The following is an 18,616-nucleotide window of genomic DNA, read 5'->3' as shown; positions in this document are numbered from 1 at the left end:
ATGGCAGATGCACTATAATGTGGACAAGTGCGAAGTTATCCACCTTGGGTGCAGGAACGGGAGGGCAAATTATTATTTAAATGGCAATAGATTGGGAGAGGGGGAAGTACAGAGAGACCTGGGTGTTCTTGTACACCAGTCACTGAAGGCGAGCATGCAGGTGCAACAGGCGGTCAAGAAGGCAAACGGTATGCTGGCCTTCATAGCAAAAGGGTTAGAATACAGGAACAGGGATACCTTGCTGCAGCTGTACAGGGCACTGGTGAGACCACACCTCGAGTACTGTGTACAGTTTTGGTCGCCTCATCTGAGGAAGGATGTTCTTGCCATGGAGGGGGTGCAGCGGCGATTCACCAGGCTGATACCAGGAATGGCGGGAATGACCTATGAGGAGAGACTATGTAGTTTAGGGATGTACACACTGGAGTTTAGAAGATTGAGAGGGGACCTCATAGAAGTGTATAAAATTCTGACAGGTCTAGACAGACTGGATGCAGAAGGAATGTTTCCCTTGGCGGGTGAGAACAGAACTAGAGGACATAATTTAAGGATAAGGGCTAAACCATTTAGGACAGAGATGAGGGGGAATTTCTTCACTCAGAGAGTGGTGAACCTGTGGAACTCATTGCCACAGAGGGCAGTGTACGCCAGCTCATTAAATATATTTAAGAGGGAATTAGATATATTTCTACGGGCAAAAGGGGTTAAGGGTTACGGAGAGAAGGCGGGGACGGGATACTGAATTAAAGGATCAGCCATGATCTCATCGAATGGCGGAGCAGGCACGAAGGGCCGAATGGCCTACTCCTGCTCCTATCTTCTATGTATCTATGTATGTATCTATGAAAGGATTCGATAGGTTAGATAGAGAGAAACTATTTCCTCTGGTGGGGGGAGTCCAGAACAAGGGGGCACAACCTTAAAATTAGAGCTAGGCTGTTCAGGGGTGATGTCAGGAAGCACTTCTTCACACAAAGGGTAGCGGAAATCTGGAGACACTTTCCCTCAAAAAGTTGTGGATGCTTTGGGTCAATTAAAACTTTCAAAACTGAGTGATAGATTTTTGCTAGGCAAAGGGCATCAAGGGTTATGGAACCAAGGCAGGTAGATGGAGTTAAGACACAGATCAACCATGATCTAATTGAATGGCGGGGACAGGCTCGAGGGGTTAAACGGCCTACTCTTGTTCCTATGCGTGAGCCTAGAAAGTGTCATCAGGTGATGGTCAGACACCATGGGTGTGATTTTTTTTTCTTCCAGTGGAGGCAGGTTTCGGTTAGGGTGGGTTCCAAACCCGCCTCCACTGTCGGGTGGGAAAAATTTGCGATTTTCCCCTAATTGGTCAGTTACTTTCAGAGGTGTGGGTTCCCCTGGACCAATTAGTCTTTTGGGACTGAAACTCGCCTCTGCTGACTTCACTTATCCAGCTTCATTTAAGGGCTGCTTCCTCCCTTGGCTCATTCCACTGGTTTTTGGTCGATGGTGCACCACCTCCAAACTTTTATTTCCTTGAAGAATGGCCAGCTCCAAGGCAAGGGCCCCCCCGAGGTTCTCTGATGAGGCGCTGGGTATGCTGGTTGAGGGGGTGAGAGCTAGCAGGGAGGTGCTCTTCCCCTCATCTGGGAGGAAGAGGCCTCCCAAAGAAACCAAGGCTGCGTGGGTCCAGCTGGCAAGGGATATAACCTCCAGATCTGTGTGCAGATTGGGTGATTGTTTCTGTTTATTGATGAAATGTCCTCCCTGTGTGAATGTATTAAAATTAGGTGATGGCAAACTGTTGGCGTGATGGCACCTGTTATTTTGGCTTAGGAAGCTCCACATTGCGGGCTCTGCGACACTTGCGTGGTCAGAGTGAAAGGAGGCCAGAGAGTCATGTCCATTGTCAGTCATGTCCATTGTCTATCATGTGTTAGGAAGGAGCCAAGCACATGCGCCACAGTGGGCAACCTATGCAAATCTGGCCAGGATGAGTGCATCCCTTGCATCACGGGCAGCCATGTGCTCGTGTGCTGCTGCTGGTAGATACACCGCCACTCGGTCGTCCTCCTCCTCCTCCTCATCTGAGGAGGCTTGGAACTGAGCCACTTGCTCATCAGGAAGCTGCAAGCCACGACGTTGTGCAGTGCACAGCAGACCACGACCATTCTGGAGACCCTGGCTGCTGAATACTGCAGGGCTCCACCTGATCTGTCAAGGCATCGGAATCGTATCTTCAGCAAGCCAATGGTTTGCTTGATGATGGACCTGGTCGAAATGTCGCTGGCATAGTAGTGCTCCTCAGCCTCATTAACTGGCCTCCTGATCGGCGTCATTAGCCGCCACTTCAGGGGGTAGCCCTAGTCACCAAGGAGCCATCCGTTAAGGTGGTTTGACGGATTGAAGAGCGGAGGAACACTAGAGTGCCGTAGGATGAACGAGTCAAGGCAACTACCACAGAACTTGGCGGAAAGATGCAAAATCTCCTCCTTATGGTTACACATCAGCTGTACGTTGAGGGAGTGGAAACCCTTGCGGTTGAAAAAGATAGCTGGGTTTTGATGGGGTGCCCTAAGGGCCACGTGTGCAGTCTATGATGCCCTGCACCATTGGTAAGCCTGCCATATTTGCAAAGCCAACTGAACGCGTGGTTACACTTGCTTGACCCCTTGAGAAGTGGATGTAATTGTGGGCCTTTGCGAAAAGGGCATCGGTAACCTGCGTGATGCAACTGTGGGCGGCCGACTGGGAGATTCTGCTGATGATCTCTGGAAGGAACCTGAGGCAAAAAAGTTGAGTGCGGTGGTGATTTTGACAGCCACCGGTAAGGGGTGTCCACCCACTCCTCTGGGCTCCAGGTGTTGTTGCAGCATTGCGCAGATGTCTCCGACAACCTCTCGCGAAACTCTCAGCCTCCTTTGGCACTGCTGCTCAGTCATGTTGACGTAGCTCATCCTCTGCCAGTAAACCCTGAGAGGGGGTTATTTCCTGCGGCGATGTGCTTCCATGCCCTGGCACCTTCTGCCCTGTGCAGCATCAGGTGGGTGAGCAGGGGGTTGGCGCTGTTGCTGCTGAGCTGCCTGGTTCTGCTGCTGCCGTGGCTGCTGCTCATCTGAATCTGAGGTCCATGATGAAAGGAAATAAAAGGTTCCCATGCTGCTGGCAGATACCTCTGTTGGGTAAGCGCTCAGACCAAGCGGGGAGAGGGTCTTCCAAGGAGTTCCCACAGTTGAGAGATGGAAGCTGCAGCACCTCCGACTTCAGTAGGCCTGCTGAAAGTGCTGAAAGACCTGTGGAGCAAAAGTTCTGCCACCTGCAACTGCTCCCTGATGAAAGCTCCGTTTTAATGGTGGCGCTGCAGCTGTGAGGAGGCCACCCACTTGTCAACCCGCCAGGATTAGCTGGCGTGGTTTAGGAGGGTGGTGCAACATGCACAAAATGTGGCAAAATAGCAAAGGCCTGTCAAAATAGGATTATAGAGGCCCTTAACGACACTTTAAGGGTCTTAACTACCTCTCCCGACTGATGGAGGCGGGACCGAATCGTACCATCAAACCCGCCTCCGGAAAAATTGCGCGGAGGCGGGTTCCGAACCCGCCCTCAGTTTCTGCGATTTTTGTCAACTAACCCACCTCCTCGGGACTGGGAAAATCGCCTCCCATGTCTCAAGGGATATGCGTTTGCAATAACAGCAACTTGCATTTGTATAGTGCCTTTAGCGTAGTAAAACGTCCCAAGATGCTTCGCAGGAGCGTTATCGAACAAAATGTGACACTGAGCCGCATGAGGTATTGGGACAGGTGACCAAAAGCTTTGTCAAAAAGGTAGGTTTTAAGAAGTGTCTTAAAAGGAGGCAAGAGAGGCGGAGAGGTTTAGGGAGGGAATTCCAGAGCTTAGGGCCTCGGCATCTGAAGGCACGGCCGCCAGTGGTGGAGTGATTAAAATCAAGTATGTGCAAGAGACCAGAATTGGAGGAGCGCAGAGATATCAGAGGGTTGTGGGGCTGGAGGAGGTTACAGAGATGGGGAGGGATTTGAAAACCAGGATGAGAATTTTAAAATTGAGACATTGCCGGACCGGGAGCCAATGTAGGTCAGCGAGCACGGGCGGTGATGGGTGAACGGGACCTGGTGCGAATTAGGATATGGGCAGCAGAGTTTTGGGTGAGCTCAAGTTTATGGAGGGTGGAGCTTCTCAACTGAGGCGATATCACTGGGGCGCAGAACCCCGGGTAATTTTCTGCCATTCTGATTGCCAGCTAACGTGACACAGACTGGGAATCGACCCAAAATGATCTCACCTGCGTGGCTTAGTGTTGCACTGCCAGTGGATTTATATTTACATTTCTTACGATTAGTACCCAAATTGTGCAATATTAATCTTAATATTCTGGGAACACTCTGAAAGAAAGTGTTGTTTTGTAAATTTGTAATCATCCTTTCCCTACCCCACCCACCTCCCTTGCTCCATGTGTTCAGTAACCAGTACGAGATTGCCCTGGCGACTCCAGCAAAGCTTTGCAGGTGAGTGTCAGCTTTCTTCTTCACTGAGGAAGTGCTCCATCATCGGGAGTGAGGCCCCCCTGACAACTGGTGAAGCTCATCCATTGAATGCCAATTGAGACTGGAATTTAAATCCAGCCCATCTCAATGGGAGTCCCACTGCTCCGCTGCCTGCACTGATGATGTCAGGCTTTGTAGCATAACCTATTCAACCAAGTGCCCAGATAATCTGGATCGGAGCAGTCCTGAGCACAGAGGTTGTAAATGGCTCCTTCTGCTCAGCTAGTATAAGCAACAAAACAAACATTTTTGCAGACGCTAAAAAGTAGGCCAACTTTATTTTTAGGGTGCGTGCAGTAAGGGTGCTGAGGCTTCACTGGCCCTTCCGCACCAACCACTCCCTTTGATTAGTTAAAGCCACAATGTCAGTTGGGAGTAGCGAAGTCTGTATTATTCTCTATTAATATTGCAGTCGTCTTACCAAAGAATCAGAATAGTACAGCACAGGAGGAAGCCAGTCGGCCCGTCGAGTCTGCACCGGCTCTTTCGAAGAGCAATCCAGTTAGTCCCACTAGCTTGCTGTTTCCCCATATCCCTGTAAATTTTTCTCCACATAGTTGAAGTCCTTTATCCCAGATGACTTTCTAATAAATCTCCTCTGCACCCTCTCCAATTCCATGACATCTTTCCTAAAGCGTGGTTCTCAGAATTGGACACAATACTCCAACTGAGGCCTAAACTAAAAATCTTCTTTTAGATGTTTAAATCACCATACATGGGAAGTGTATTTGACTCCAGATGATGCATACTATATTACAGGAAACTCTTGTTTAAACGGCACCTAAATATCCGGAATTCTCTCTTAACCGGCAAAACTCTCACTCCGAAAACCACACCTCAATAACCGGCAATGTTGCCGAGTCAGAGTCTCCCGCAGTGGCCGAGTTAGTCAGTGGGGGGTAGTTCTCCAAACTGCCACCACTCGGCTTCTTGGCGCTGTCGGAAGTCGGAACACCTCAATACCCCTGTAACAGGAGTCTGACTCTCCCGCGCTGCCGGTAGTCTCTTCTGATCCGCCATTTTAGAGGTACTGTGTGTTTCCCACGCTGCTGGTAGTCATTGCATTGCATTACCCTCAACTGGCAGTACTGTACTTAATCAAGCATCTTCCACCATCCATTTAACACAACATTCTGTCTGTGACTACCCAATTACTGTATACTGCACATTTCTTGATTTTTTTATTTTTCTTTCTTAAAAATAGCCTCGGTAGATAACCCTCTCCGTCATCCGGAAATTTTGATCAACCGGCAGCACGCCGGTCCCGTCGGTGCCGAATACCGAAGTGTTTCCTGTAATTGACTACCGGTGTTCTGTTTGGCTGGTTAACAAAGGATGAACCAGGCTTATGCTGCAGGGTTTTAAGATGGAGTGGCAAAAATGAACAGTTGTGGTAACCAAATGGCTGCTCTTAAAGTTTAGTGGGTTAATGCACCGTGCAGCGCCATACGTACAGACTAGGAGGTCCCAGATTTGATTTCTGGTCTGTGCCAGGTTTGCTGATCTTAGCTGGGGCAACTTTTGGGGTGTAACAATTGGCCTCGGGGCCCCGAGAGAAGAGAACAGGCTAAGAAATTGGCCAGGGTTCCTGTTCCTGATAGCTATCTGCAACCACTGCGGGAAAAGTTTTGGGAGTTGACTTTGGGTAAGGGTAGGATCATGATCAGCTGTGATGTCCTCGGTGGTTACTGTCTAGGCTCGCACATAAGTGGCCACTTGAGCAAGGAAGGCTGTCGGAGCGCGCACAACTATTGTCCAGCTGAGGTGGGGATTCAGAGGGTGAGGGGCAAGAGAGAGCAAAATAAATGACTAATCTCAAGGCCTTTAAATATTGCTACCAATCTCCATACCCACTGCTGACTGTACCAGGCTTTTGTCTTTTGTAAGAATTATCTGGTCTTTAGTTGCACATATAAACACACAGGATAAAGGATACTCCATACCTAATCTTGTATCTAGACTATATGACTTATAGGTTATAATAATTAATCATTCAGTAATTGAAGGGAATGATTCGTTTTTACTAGAATAGATAATATTTGCCCTGAATTTGCAATATTACTGAATAAATCAGAGTTGCTAGTTTTCATTTGAGGTGCTGCCGTTCGGCTGTTTTGAATAGAACACAAGAATTAGGAGCAGGGGTAGGCCATTCGACCTCTCACGCCTGCTCCACCATTCAGTAAGATCATTTCTGATCTTCAACCTCAACTCCACTTTCCCACCCGATCCCTGCATCCCTTGATTTCCCTAGAGTCCAAAATCTATTGCTCTCAGCCTTGAATGTACTCGATGACTGAGTATCCACAGCCTTCTTGGGTAGAGAATTCCAAAGATTCACAGCCCTGAGTGAAGAAAGTCCTCCTCATCTCAGTAGTAAATGGCTGACCCTTAGCCTGAGACTATGCCCCCTAGTTCTAGACACTCCAGCCAGGTGAAACAACCTCTCGGCATCTACCCTGTCAATCCCCCTCGGAATCTTTTATGTTTTAATGAGATCACCTCTCATTCTTCTGAACTCCAGAGAGTATAGGCCTAATCTACTCAATCTCACCTCATAGGGCAGCCCTGTCATCCCAGGAATCAATCTAGTGAGCCTTCGTTGCACCACCTCTAAGGCAATTCTATCCTTCCTTGAATACAGAGACCAAAACTGTACACAGTACTCCAAGTGTGGTCTCACCAAGGCCCTATTGTAGCAAGACTTCCTTACTCTTGCACTCCAAGCCCTTTGCAATAAAGGCCAACATACCATTTGCCTTCCTAATTGCTTGCTTACCTGCATTTTAACTTTGTGTAAAAGGACACCCAAATCCCTCTGAACACCAACATTTAATATTTTCTCACCATTTAAAAAAATATCCTGTTTTTTTTTATTCCTACTAAACCTCTCATTTCCCCACATTATACCCCATTTGCCACCTTTTTGCCCACTCACTTAACCTATCTATATCCCTTTGCAGACTCTGTGTCCTCCTCACAGCTTACTTTCCCCCTAGCTTTGTATCATCAGCAAACTTGGATACATTACACTCGGCCCCTTCATCTAAGTCATTAATATAGATTGTAAATAGCTGAGGCCCCAACACTGATCCTTCCGACAACCCACTACTGTAGTTACAGCCTGCCAACCTGAAAATGACACGTTTACTCCTACTCTTTGTTTTCTGTCCTTTGACCAATCCTCTTTCTAAGCTAATACATTACTCCCAACCCCATAAGCCCTTATCTTGTGTAACAATCTTTCGTGTGGCACCTTATCGAATACCTTTTGAAAATCCACATGCACTACGTCCACTGGTTCCCCTTTATCTACCCTGCTAGTTACATCCTCAAAAAACTCTAATGAATTTGTTAAACACTATTTCCCTTTCATAAAACCATGTTGTCTCTGCCTCATCATATTATGATTTTCTATGTGCCCTGTAGCTTCATCAGATCTTAATTAAATATTGTGACTTCCTCTCATGAAAGCCAGACTTTCTTTTGAAAGCTGTTTAAAATATGTGGCAACTGATGTATTTACTGAAGCAAAGGAAACCTTTTAACCTGGTTGCAAACTTAAAAGGGAGAGGTAGAAGAGAAATGTGGAGTGCAATATAAGCTCTGCTCTCTGCATTGCTCCAAATGTTGTGTTATGCCTCTATGGGCAAACATGGAAAATTGAACATTTTCTTTGCACCTTAATTTCCATGCCCGTTCTTTTATTTAACCAAAAATACACTTGGAATTTGTAACTGACTGAATTGGGCTTTAACTTGAGATTGCCTTTGCAATGATTGTTTGCATGTCTTTGTACAACCTCATAATTTAAATTGCTTTCAAATAATTTCCAAAACTTCCCTCGGCAAACTTCACCAAAGGATTTTTCACTCTTATGCTTTAAAAAAAATGATTTAATGTTTCTTATCCCACCCTCCATCTCCCTGTTCCAAAACCTGAATCGAAGACTGCGCTGACCTATAAACAAAAAGTTGAGTACAATTGCCATAAGTTACCAAAATTCAGCTCCCTCACTGCCGGGCACACTAACCCTGATGAAGTCATTAATATTCATCACCACATTGCCAATAAAAGTGACGAAGGGCATCAAACCTACTCCTTCCCCAGACCATGTACAGTTATCCCATCATGAATTCAACCCAAAAAAGCTTGAAATCAACAGATGGTAATTATAAATAACAACAGAAAATGCTGGAAAAACTCAGCAGGCCAGGCAACATCCATGGAGAGAAATTAGAGTTGACGTTTCGGGTCTAACCCTTTTTCAAAACTGGAAAGGAAATAAAATAGATCGAAGGCAGGGCTGCGATAGAACAAAAGAAGTAAAGAGGTATTCAAAACCAGACGAGATGGTAATAGGACAGTGGAGACAAAAGACGGCTCGGATTAGGCAGCTGTCTCCCACCCTGCCAGTACACTTCACACCTAATCCGAGCCGTCTTTTGTCTCCACTGTCCTATTACCATCTCGTCTGGTTTTGAATACCTCTTTACTTCTTTTGTTCTATCACAGCCCTGCCTTCGATCTAATTTATTTCCAGTTTTGAAAAAGGGTTAGACCCGAAACGTCAACTTTAATTTCTCTCCATGGATGTTGCCTGGCCTGCTGAGTTTTTCCAGCATTTTCTGTTGTTATTTATAATTACCATCTGTTGATTTCAAGCTTTTTTGGGTTGAATTCATGATGGGATAACTGTTGTGGAAATAGAGGTAAACAAGTATGATTTGATTGGGATTACAGAAACGTGGCTGCAGGGTGGGCAAGGCTGGGAACTTAACATCCAGGGATATACAATATTTAGGAAGGATCGGCAAAAAGGTAGGGGAGGTGGGGTAGCATTGCTGGTAAAGGAGGGGATTAATGCAATGGAAAGGAAGGATATTAACTCGGATGAAACGGAATCTGTATGGGTAGAAATGAGAAATAGCAAGGGGAGGAAAACGTTAGTGGGTGTGATATATAGGCCTCCAAATAGTAATATGGAGGTGAGGGAAGGCATAAAAAGGGAAATTAGAGCAGCGTGCGATAAGAGCACAGCTGTCATCATGGGTGACTTTAATTTACATATTGATTGGACTACCCAAATTAGTAAAAATTCTGAGGAGGAGGAATTCCTGGAATGTTTTCGGGACGGTTATCTGGACCAATATGTCGAGGAGCCGACTCGAGATCAGGCCATTTTAGACTGGGTATTGTGCAATGAGAAGGGACTTATCAGCAATCTTCTTGTACGAGGCCCCTTGGGTCAGAGCGATCATAATATGATCGAGCTCTCAGTCGAGATGGAGAGTGAGGAAATTGAATCAGAGACTAAGGTCCAGAACTTAAATAAAGGGAATTACGAGGGTATGAGACGGGAATTGGGTAAGATTGATTGGGTGGTGTTTCTGGGGGGATTGACAGTGGATAGACAATGGCAAGCATTCAAAGATAGAATGGAAGAATTCCAGAACATGTTTATACCGGTTTGGCATAAAAATAAACCTAAAAAGGTGACTCAACCGTGGATAACGAGGGAAATTAGGGACAGCATAAAATCAAAAAAAAGGGCATATCAACTGGCAAAAAAAAGCACCAGACCGGAAGATTGGGGGCAGTACAGGATACAGCAAAAGAGGACAAAGGGATTAATCAGGAAGGGGAAAATAGAATACGAAAGTAAACTTGCAGCAAACATAAAGACAGACTGCAAAAGCTTTTATCGGTATATCAGGAGGAAAAGACTGGTAAAATCCCAAGTCGGTCCCTTGCAGTCCGATTCGGGAGAATATATAATGGAGAATAAGGAAATGGCAGACCAATTAAACTCATACTTTGGTTCTGTATTCACAAAGGAGGACACAAATAACCTCCCAGGAATATCGACAAACATAGGGACTAATGAGAGGGAGGAGCTGACAGAAATTAGTATCTCTAGGGATATGGTGTTGGGTAAGTTGAGGGGACTGAAGGCCGACAAATCCCCGGGGCCTGATAAACTACATCCTAGGGTACTTAAGGAGGTGGCCCTGGAGATAGCAGATGCTCTAAGGATCATCTTCCGGAACTCCATTGACTCGGGAACAGTACCCGTGGATTGGAGGGTAGCTAATGTTACCCCAATATTTAAAAAGGGGGGTAGAGAGAAAGCAGGGAATTATAGACCAGTAAGCCTTACATCGGTTGTGGGCAAAATGCTAGAGTCCATTATTAAGGATAAAATAGCGGAGCACTTGACAAATGGGGAAAGGATCGGACAGAGTCAACATGGATTTACAAAGGGTAAATCGTGTTTGACTAATCTGCTGGAATTTTTTGAGGAAGTAACTGGTAAAATAGATGGGGGAGAGCCAGTGGATGTGGTGTACCTTGACTTCCAGAAAGCCTTCGATAAGGTTCCACACAAAAGATTATCATGCAAAATTAAGGCTCATGGGATTGGGGGCAAAGTATTAACGTGGATAGAGAACTGGCTGGCGGATAGAAAACAGAGAGTTGGAATAAACGGCTCGTTTTCGGAGTGGCAGGCAGTGACCAGCGGGGTGCCGCAAGGATCTGTCCTGGGACCCCAGCTGTTCACAATATATATAAATGATCTGGATCAGGGAATTGGATGCAATATTTCCAAATTCGCTGACGACACTAAACTAGGAGGAGGGGTGGGCTCTGATGAGGATGTCAGGAGGCTACAGTGCGATTTGGACAGGTTGGGGGAATGGGCGGATACGTGGCAGATGCACTATAATGTGGATAAATGCGAGGTTATCCACTTTGGGGGTAAAAACAGGAGGGTGGATTATTATCTAAATGGCAATAGATTGGGAGATGGGGAAGTGCAGAGGGACCTGGGTGTTCTTGTGCACCAGTCACTGAAGGAGAGCATGCAGGTGCAACAGGCGATTAAGAAGGCAAATGGTATGTTGGCCTTCATATCAAGGGGGTTCGAGTATAGGAATAGGGATACCTTACTACAGCTGTACAAGGTGCTGGTGAGACCGCATCTGGAGTATTGTGTACAGTTTTGGTCGCCCCATCTGCGGAAGGATGTTCTTGCCATGGAAAGAGTGCAGCGGCGATTCACCAGGCTGATACCTGGAATGGCGGGAATGACCTACGAGGAGAGATTGAATAGTTTGGGCTTGTACTCACTGGAGTTTAGAAGATTGAGAGGGGATCTCATCGAAACATATAAAATTATGGCAGGCCTGGACAGGCTGAATTCAGAGAGAATGTTTCCAATGGCAGGGGAGCACAGAACCAGGGGCCACAGTCTAAAAATAGCGGGCAAATCATTTAAAACAGAGATGAGGAAGAATTTCTTCACTCAAAGAGTGGTGAGCCTGTGGAATTCCCTGCCACAGAGGGCTGTGAAGGCTAATTCAATAAATATTTTCAAGAGAGAATTGGATATATTTCTGAAGGCTAAGGGGATTAAGGGTTACGGAGAAAAGGCGGGGACGGGGTACTGAACTGGTAAGATCAGCTATGATCTCAGACGAAGATCAGCCATGATCTCATTGAATGGCGGAGCAGGCTCGAAGGGCCGAATGGCCTACTCCTGTTCCTATCTCTATGTTTCTCCACGGATGTTGCCTGGCCTGCTGAGTTTTTCCAGCATTTTCTGTTGTTGTTTCGGATTTCCAGCATCGGCAGTATTTTGCTATCGTACCAGTAGATGGTAATTATGGTTGTGTTGCACATTGTAAGTTAGTAACTTTTGAGGACTATAATGTATTTTGTCACCATGGTGCAGTATAGATTTTTGATGCAACTTCATATTCAGTACTTTGGCTGCTGATGGACCCCAGCGCGTGTCCGCAGTGGAAGACCCAAGTGCGCAAATGCCAACCTAGAAAACCCCAGCGCACCAACACAATGGAAACCCCCGGAGTGTGCTCACCAACCTATTATTTAATTGTTTACCTTCTTGTAAAAAAAAAACCCCCGCTTAACTGCAATCATTTCGGGAACTGTTTTTATTGGTTCTAACATTGTTAGAGCTGTCATTTTGGAAGCTGGACTCCAAGCAGCTCACCCATCCTATCGTACAGATCTGGGCATAGCCGGAGCCTACATTTCTACTTGAGTTTGAAAAAAACTGGTTTTAAATTTTAAAAAAACTACCAAAACTGAACCTCCCAGTGATTGCTTCAGTTTAGAAAGACTGCGGTTCCATTTACAGCAGCTGCTTTTAAAGGATGAAGTATAGGCAGGTTTTCTCATCAATCAGGTCCGGATACAAAGTCAAGTCCCAGAGCTGGAAGCGTTTGCTTTGGGCAGAGTACAGCTCATGGTAAGGAGGAAACAAATTACTGTGCAGACAATGTCAGTGCTCGATTAAATCATTGTCTCCCGGGAAAACACGGACAAAACAGCAGCTTAGAAACACGCAGAACAGTTATTAGAAGAAATACAACTGTAATAAAAAGGAGAATAACTAGTACCTGGAAAAGATTACACAGCTGTAATCTAATCGCGGGGCTTTGGGTTACATGTAGAGTTTGAACGGCTTGTCATTTGAAACCAGAGAATACACCCTGTATCTCTCATTGTTTATAGTATGCTGCAAAATATGAATGTGGGAGTGTGGTCATTTGGGTCAGTTTTTGGGCTTCCAGTGTGGACGCTGCCAGCCTTGACACTTAATATGTAATGACATTCACACAAAGATTTATGACTGATTTCATTAGTGACTTATTGGGAAATATATGCAAGTGATGTTCAGTATAAAATGCTTGTATACAAAAGGAAGTACCTGAAGATTGGCAAATAAAACACCACAGCAGTTGTCATTGACTTCACCATAACCATTTTTTGAAATGGGGTGGGTGGGCGGGCGGGTGTAGGGTGGGGAGGCAGGGCAGGCAGTCACAGAACATGTTATTTGAAATTGTGAATTCAAACTCGCACTTTGATCCCTAGCATCAGAGGACTGAGTTATGAGCAAAGATTGGAGATGCTGGGTTAGAATCATAGAATGCATTTTTTTTTTTTTGTTCCTGGGATGTGGGCGTCGCAGGCAAGGCCAGCATTTATTGCGCATCCCTAATTGCCCTAGAGAAAGTGGTGGTGAGCCGCCGCCTTGAACCGCTGCAGTCCGTGTGGTGAAGGTACTCCCACAGTGCTGTTAAGTAGGGAGTTCCAGGACTTTGGCTCCAGAGCTCATGAAATCTCATGGGGTCAATGTTGAGGACTCTCGGGGCCACTCCCTCCCGACTGTATACCACGGTGCTGCCACCTCTGGTGCATCTCTTCTGCCTGTGGGACAGGACATACCCAGGGATGGTGATGGAGGTGTCTGGGATATTGGCTGAAAGGTATGATTCTGTGAGGATGACAATGTCAGGCTGTTTCCTGACTCGTCTGTGGGATAGCTCTCCCAATTTTGGCACAAGACCCCAGATGTTAGTGGAGGACTTCGACTGGGCTGGGTGTACCGTTGATGGTATCAAAGCCGGTGCCTAGGTAGATGCTGGGTGGTCCATCCAGTTTTATTCTTACTGTTTTTCGTAGCGGATTGTTACAGCGGAGTGGCTTGCTATGCCATTTCAGAGGGCAGTTAAGAGTCAACCACATTACAGGAAACTTTGTGCTATCCGGCACCGACGGGACCGAGCTGTTGCCGTCCCATCAAAACTGCCGGACAAACCAGCGCTAATGTTGAAACATACGGAGATTTTGAGCTCCATATCTGGCAACAGCTTCTAAACAGTCGGCCGTACCTTGCAAGCATCTCTGTAGCTTAGCAACAGCTTCAGCGAGACCTTGCAGAGCCTGACTGGTGGGGGGAAAAAAAACAACGAAAAGAAAAAAAACCTAACGAAACGGCTCCTGATTTTTGCCGGTGGCTCGAGCATTCCGGACAGTTAACCTCTGGATAAACCAAAGCTTCCTGTACTGTGGATCTGGAGTCACATACAGGCCAGACCGGGTAAGGATGGCAGATTTCCTTCCCTAAAGGACAACAATCTGATAGTTTCATGGTCACCATTACTAATACTAGCTTTTTATTGCAGAGTTATTTAATTAACTGAATTCAAATTCCCCAGCTGCCGTGGTGGGATTTGAACTCTCATCTCCGGATCATTAGTCCAGGCCTCTGGATTACTCGTCCAGTAACATAACCACTATGCTACCATTCCCGTAAGACATTACAGCACAGAAGGAGGCCATTTGGCCCATCGAGTCTACGCCAGCTCTTTCGAAGAGCAATCCAATTAGTCCCACTCCCCCGTTCTTTCCCCATATCCCTGCATTTTTTCACCGTCAAATATTTATCCAATTCCCTTTTGGAGGCTACTATTAAATCTGTGTCCACCACCTAGTCAGGCAGTGCATTTCAAATCCTAGTGAGTGAAAAAGCTTTTCCTCATGTCACCCCGGTTCTTTTACCAATCACCTTAAATCTTAATTAGGATTAAAGCTTAAAAAGGAGGCAACTGAGAGGTGACCTTGGAGGTAAAAGGAGATGATATAGAAAGGTGGTTCTTGAACAATGCTTCAAATTACAAGACAACAGTGATTTGTATTTCAAAGGTGATTCGTTGACTGCTTTGGGATGTTGTGAGGATGTGGCAGGTGCTACAGGAAACTTTTGTTTAACCGGAAGTTAAATGTCCGGAAAGCTCTCTACCGGCAAAATTCAGGAGCCGTTGCCTATAAGTTTTTTTTACTTCTCGTTGCTTTTTTTTTTCCAGTCAGGCTCTGCAAGGTCTAGCTGAAGCTGTTGCTTAGCTACAGAGACACTTTTAAGCTGCGGCTGACTGTTTTGAAGCTGTTGCTAAGCAACAGGGTTTGTTGATTCACATGGAGCTCAAAAGCTCCGCATGTTTTAACATTAGCGCTGGTTTCTACGGCAGTTTTGATGGGACGGCACCAGCTCGGTCCCGTCAGTGCCGGATACCAGAAAGTTTCCTGTATATAAATGTGAAAGTGGGACAAGGGGACATATGCTCAAACTAGTAAACGGCAAATTTAAAACTGATGTCCGGAGAATCTTTACACGCGCTTGGAATGGGTGGCGTAGTGAGACAAAACATTGCGATGATGTAAGAAACACTTCGATGCTACGATGGGGTAACTAGGTTATTTCTGAATGCATGTGCTAAAAATGTGTCGAGTGGCCTTCCTCCTTTAAGACACTCCTTAAAACCTACCTCTGACCTTATGTGGCTCGTGTCAAATTTTGTTTGGTAACGCTCCTGTGAAGCATCGTTAGAAGTTTTACTACGTTAAAGGCAAGTTGTTGTCCTATAATCAAATTCCTAACCAGATTAAATTCTTTATCTGGGACTCTATTCTACATATCTATGTCTAGAAAGGTAGGGAGAGGCTATAATTTCAAGTCTTTGAAGCTGGTTTTTCTACTCATCCTTTAGTTCATTGCTCTCATCCAGTTAAATAACCCGCTTCCAACTAGTACGATAGCAAAATACTGCGGATGTTGGAAATCCGAAATAACAACACTCTGCAGCCTTCCGGACTCCATATCGAGTTCAACAATTTCAGATCATGACCTCTGCCCCTATTTCATTTTTTCTTGTAATTTTTCCCCCCCGCCCCCCTTTCCTTTTGTTTCGCTCTCACACCTGGCAGCTATCCCTTGCCCTGCTAGTACACTTCACACCTAATCTCAGCCTATTACCATCTCGTCTAGCTTCTAATACCTTTTTTATTGTCTCTCTTTTTTACTTTTTTGTTTCTTTTATTCTTTTGTCCGATCGCAGCCCTGCCTCCGATCTATCTTTTCTTTCCAGTTTTGAAGAAGGGTGCGACCCGAAACGTCAACTCAAATTTCTGTCCACGGATGTTGCCTGACCTGCTGAGTTTTTCCAGCATTTTCTGTTATTTCCGCTTCCACCTATGTTCATTGCACTCAGTATTTTTAAATACTTTGTCTCCTCTGTCTTTTCTGTAATGGAGGTAAATTTAATTCCAAGTCCTCCTACATAACTCAAAGCTCCAAGTCCTAGAATCATTCTTGTTGGTCTTCTCTGAATCTTTTCTCTCATCTCCTTAAAAGATGGGTATCCAAAATTGACCATGATGTTCCAAAAATGTCTTGTATAAATCACCTTGATTTTAATTTGTACACAGTTAGTCTTATTCATTCCCTTTTCCACCTTTGCTAATAGATACAAGGTATGTTTTATGTTCTCTGTTACAGTGTGCATGTCCTTGCACTTCATAAAATCCATCTTCCTTTCCCTGGCTCACTGGCTTAATCAGTCCAGTTCCCTTTTGAATATAAAATAAAAACAAAATGCTAGAAATACTCAGCAGGTCAGGCAGCATCTGTGGAGAGAGAAACAGAGTTAACGTTTCAGGTCGATCACCCTTCGTCAGAACTGGCTGTGATAGGATGGAAGGCAGGAGCGATTAAGAGACATCAGGAGAGATTAAGAGATGGTGCAAGGCAAAAGGAGATGGTAATGGGACAAGTTAAGAAACAAAAGCTGGCTCTAGATGAAGTGTAAATGGCACTGGCGGAATGAAAAACAGCTGCCATGTGAGAGAAAATAAATAAATGGAAAAAAATAGGAGCGGAGTATTTTGCTTTTGTATTGCTTTTGAATATCAATCTTTTTTGTACTGCACTCAGCCAGATAGCTTGGAAATACCAGTTTTATGTTACTAGAAGTGCACTCTTCCATATGGTGAAGATTAGATTGGCTAGGCAGTGAAGGAAAAGGGGATAAAGGGATTTAGGAACAGGATATATAAATGCGATGAGGACTGTTTGCTCGTCTGACGGGTAAGCGCCGACACGGACTGGTTCGGCCGAATGTAACCTGTGTATTTCTATGTATTTGTCAATCGGGTGAACAGGAGACCCAAGGAAGATCTCTGGAACTCTGCCCCCATCCAGAGATTTTTCCATTTGTTAAAGATCTCTGGAACTCTGCTAGTCAGTGCCCCCATCCAGAGATTTTTCCATTCGTTACTGCCTTGTGTGTTCTCTTCAGGCAATTTTCAATTCCCTTGTATAAACCTCAAATGTGGAACTTTTCAAATGCCTTCTGAAACTCCAAGTACGGTGGCATAGTGGTTAGCACTGTTGCCTCACAGTGCCAGAGACCCGGGTTCGAATCCGGCCTCTGGCGACTGTCTGTGTGGAGTTTGCACATTCTCCCTGTGTTTGCGTGGGTTTTCTCCGGGTGCTCCGGTTTCCTCCCACAGTCCAAAGATGTGCGGGTTAGGTTGATTGGCTATGATAAATTGACCCTTAGTGTTAGGGGGATTAAATACGTGGGGTTACGGGGATAGGGTGGGATATGTGTTGGTGTAGGGGTTACGGGGATCGGGTGGGATATGTGTCGGTGCAGGCTCGATGGGCCGAAATGGCCTCTATCTGCACTGTGGGGTTTCTGTGTGATCTGATCAAAAAAGGAAAGTACTGCAGGTGCTGAGCACAGTGGAGATGATCAGCAGGTCAGGCAGCATACGAGTACATCCGCTGAATTGCTTCCGTCAATGAAAGAAGTTAGCTCCTGAAAGATTGCAGTCGCTTCTTGCAGGTTTACCTGTTGGGCACTATTCCTTTGCAACAAAAAAAAAATAAGCTATTGGTCATTTGGCAAAAGACACAACGATGGCAATGAGAGTTACAAACCATGGGCGGCCATTACACCTACATTGCTGATTTATACCAACCCTGTGAGGTACCCAGCTGAAACAAGCCAGTGAACAACAGACAAAAGTTGTCAAGAATCTATCTGTTGATCGAGGATGGGCTGTATACTCTTGTTACTCAACCAACTCCACAAAGGACCTATATATTTTATCTTATTTAAAACCTGGATGGTATTGTACGTCTCCTTTCAAGAGTACAGTGCAAATCTAATTGCTTAATGGGAATGTTGAAGCAAATTAGAGTATAATCGTTCCACTAACTTGATCTCGCTGTTGGAAAACATAATTTTATGAAGTGGGCCTTATTATCGAGGGTTTGTAGAGGAGCTAGCTTTAGGCCACTTGCTTTTTGGGGAAAAAAACTCTTTCTACTTTCATTCTGCAGAACCAAATTGTGGTTAATTACTTTAATAACCTGGTACCTGAATCACATTTTTATAGCAAAGGAATTTGCCCTTTTGTGG

At 45.3% G+C, this 18,616-nt stretch overlaps 1 protein-coding gene across 2 annotated transcripts in view; it reads left to right on the top strand.

Annotated features, from left to right (window-relative positions):
• Window positions 1–18,616, top strand: part of uvrag (UV radiation resistance associated gene) — a 313,672-nt gene that overhangs the window by 162,905 nt on the left and 132,151 nt on the right. The gene's annotated exons all lie outside the window — the stretch shown is intronic.

This window comes from Somniosus microcephalus, chromosome 10, assembly GCF_052327205.1.
Source record: "Somniosus microcephalus isolate GS21.2 chromosome 10, FLI_Smic_1.0, whole genome shotgun sequence".
In the NCBI taxonomy this organism is placed as follows: Eukaryota; Metazoa; Chordata; class Chondrichthyes; order Squaliformes; family Somniosidae; genus Somniosus; species Somniosus microcephalus.
This window is presented reverse-complemented; position numbering and strand designations above follow the sequence as displayed.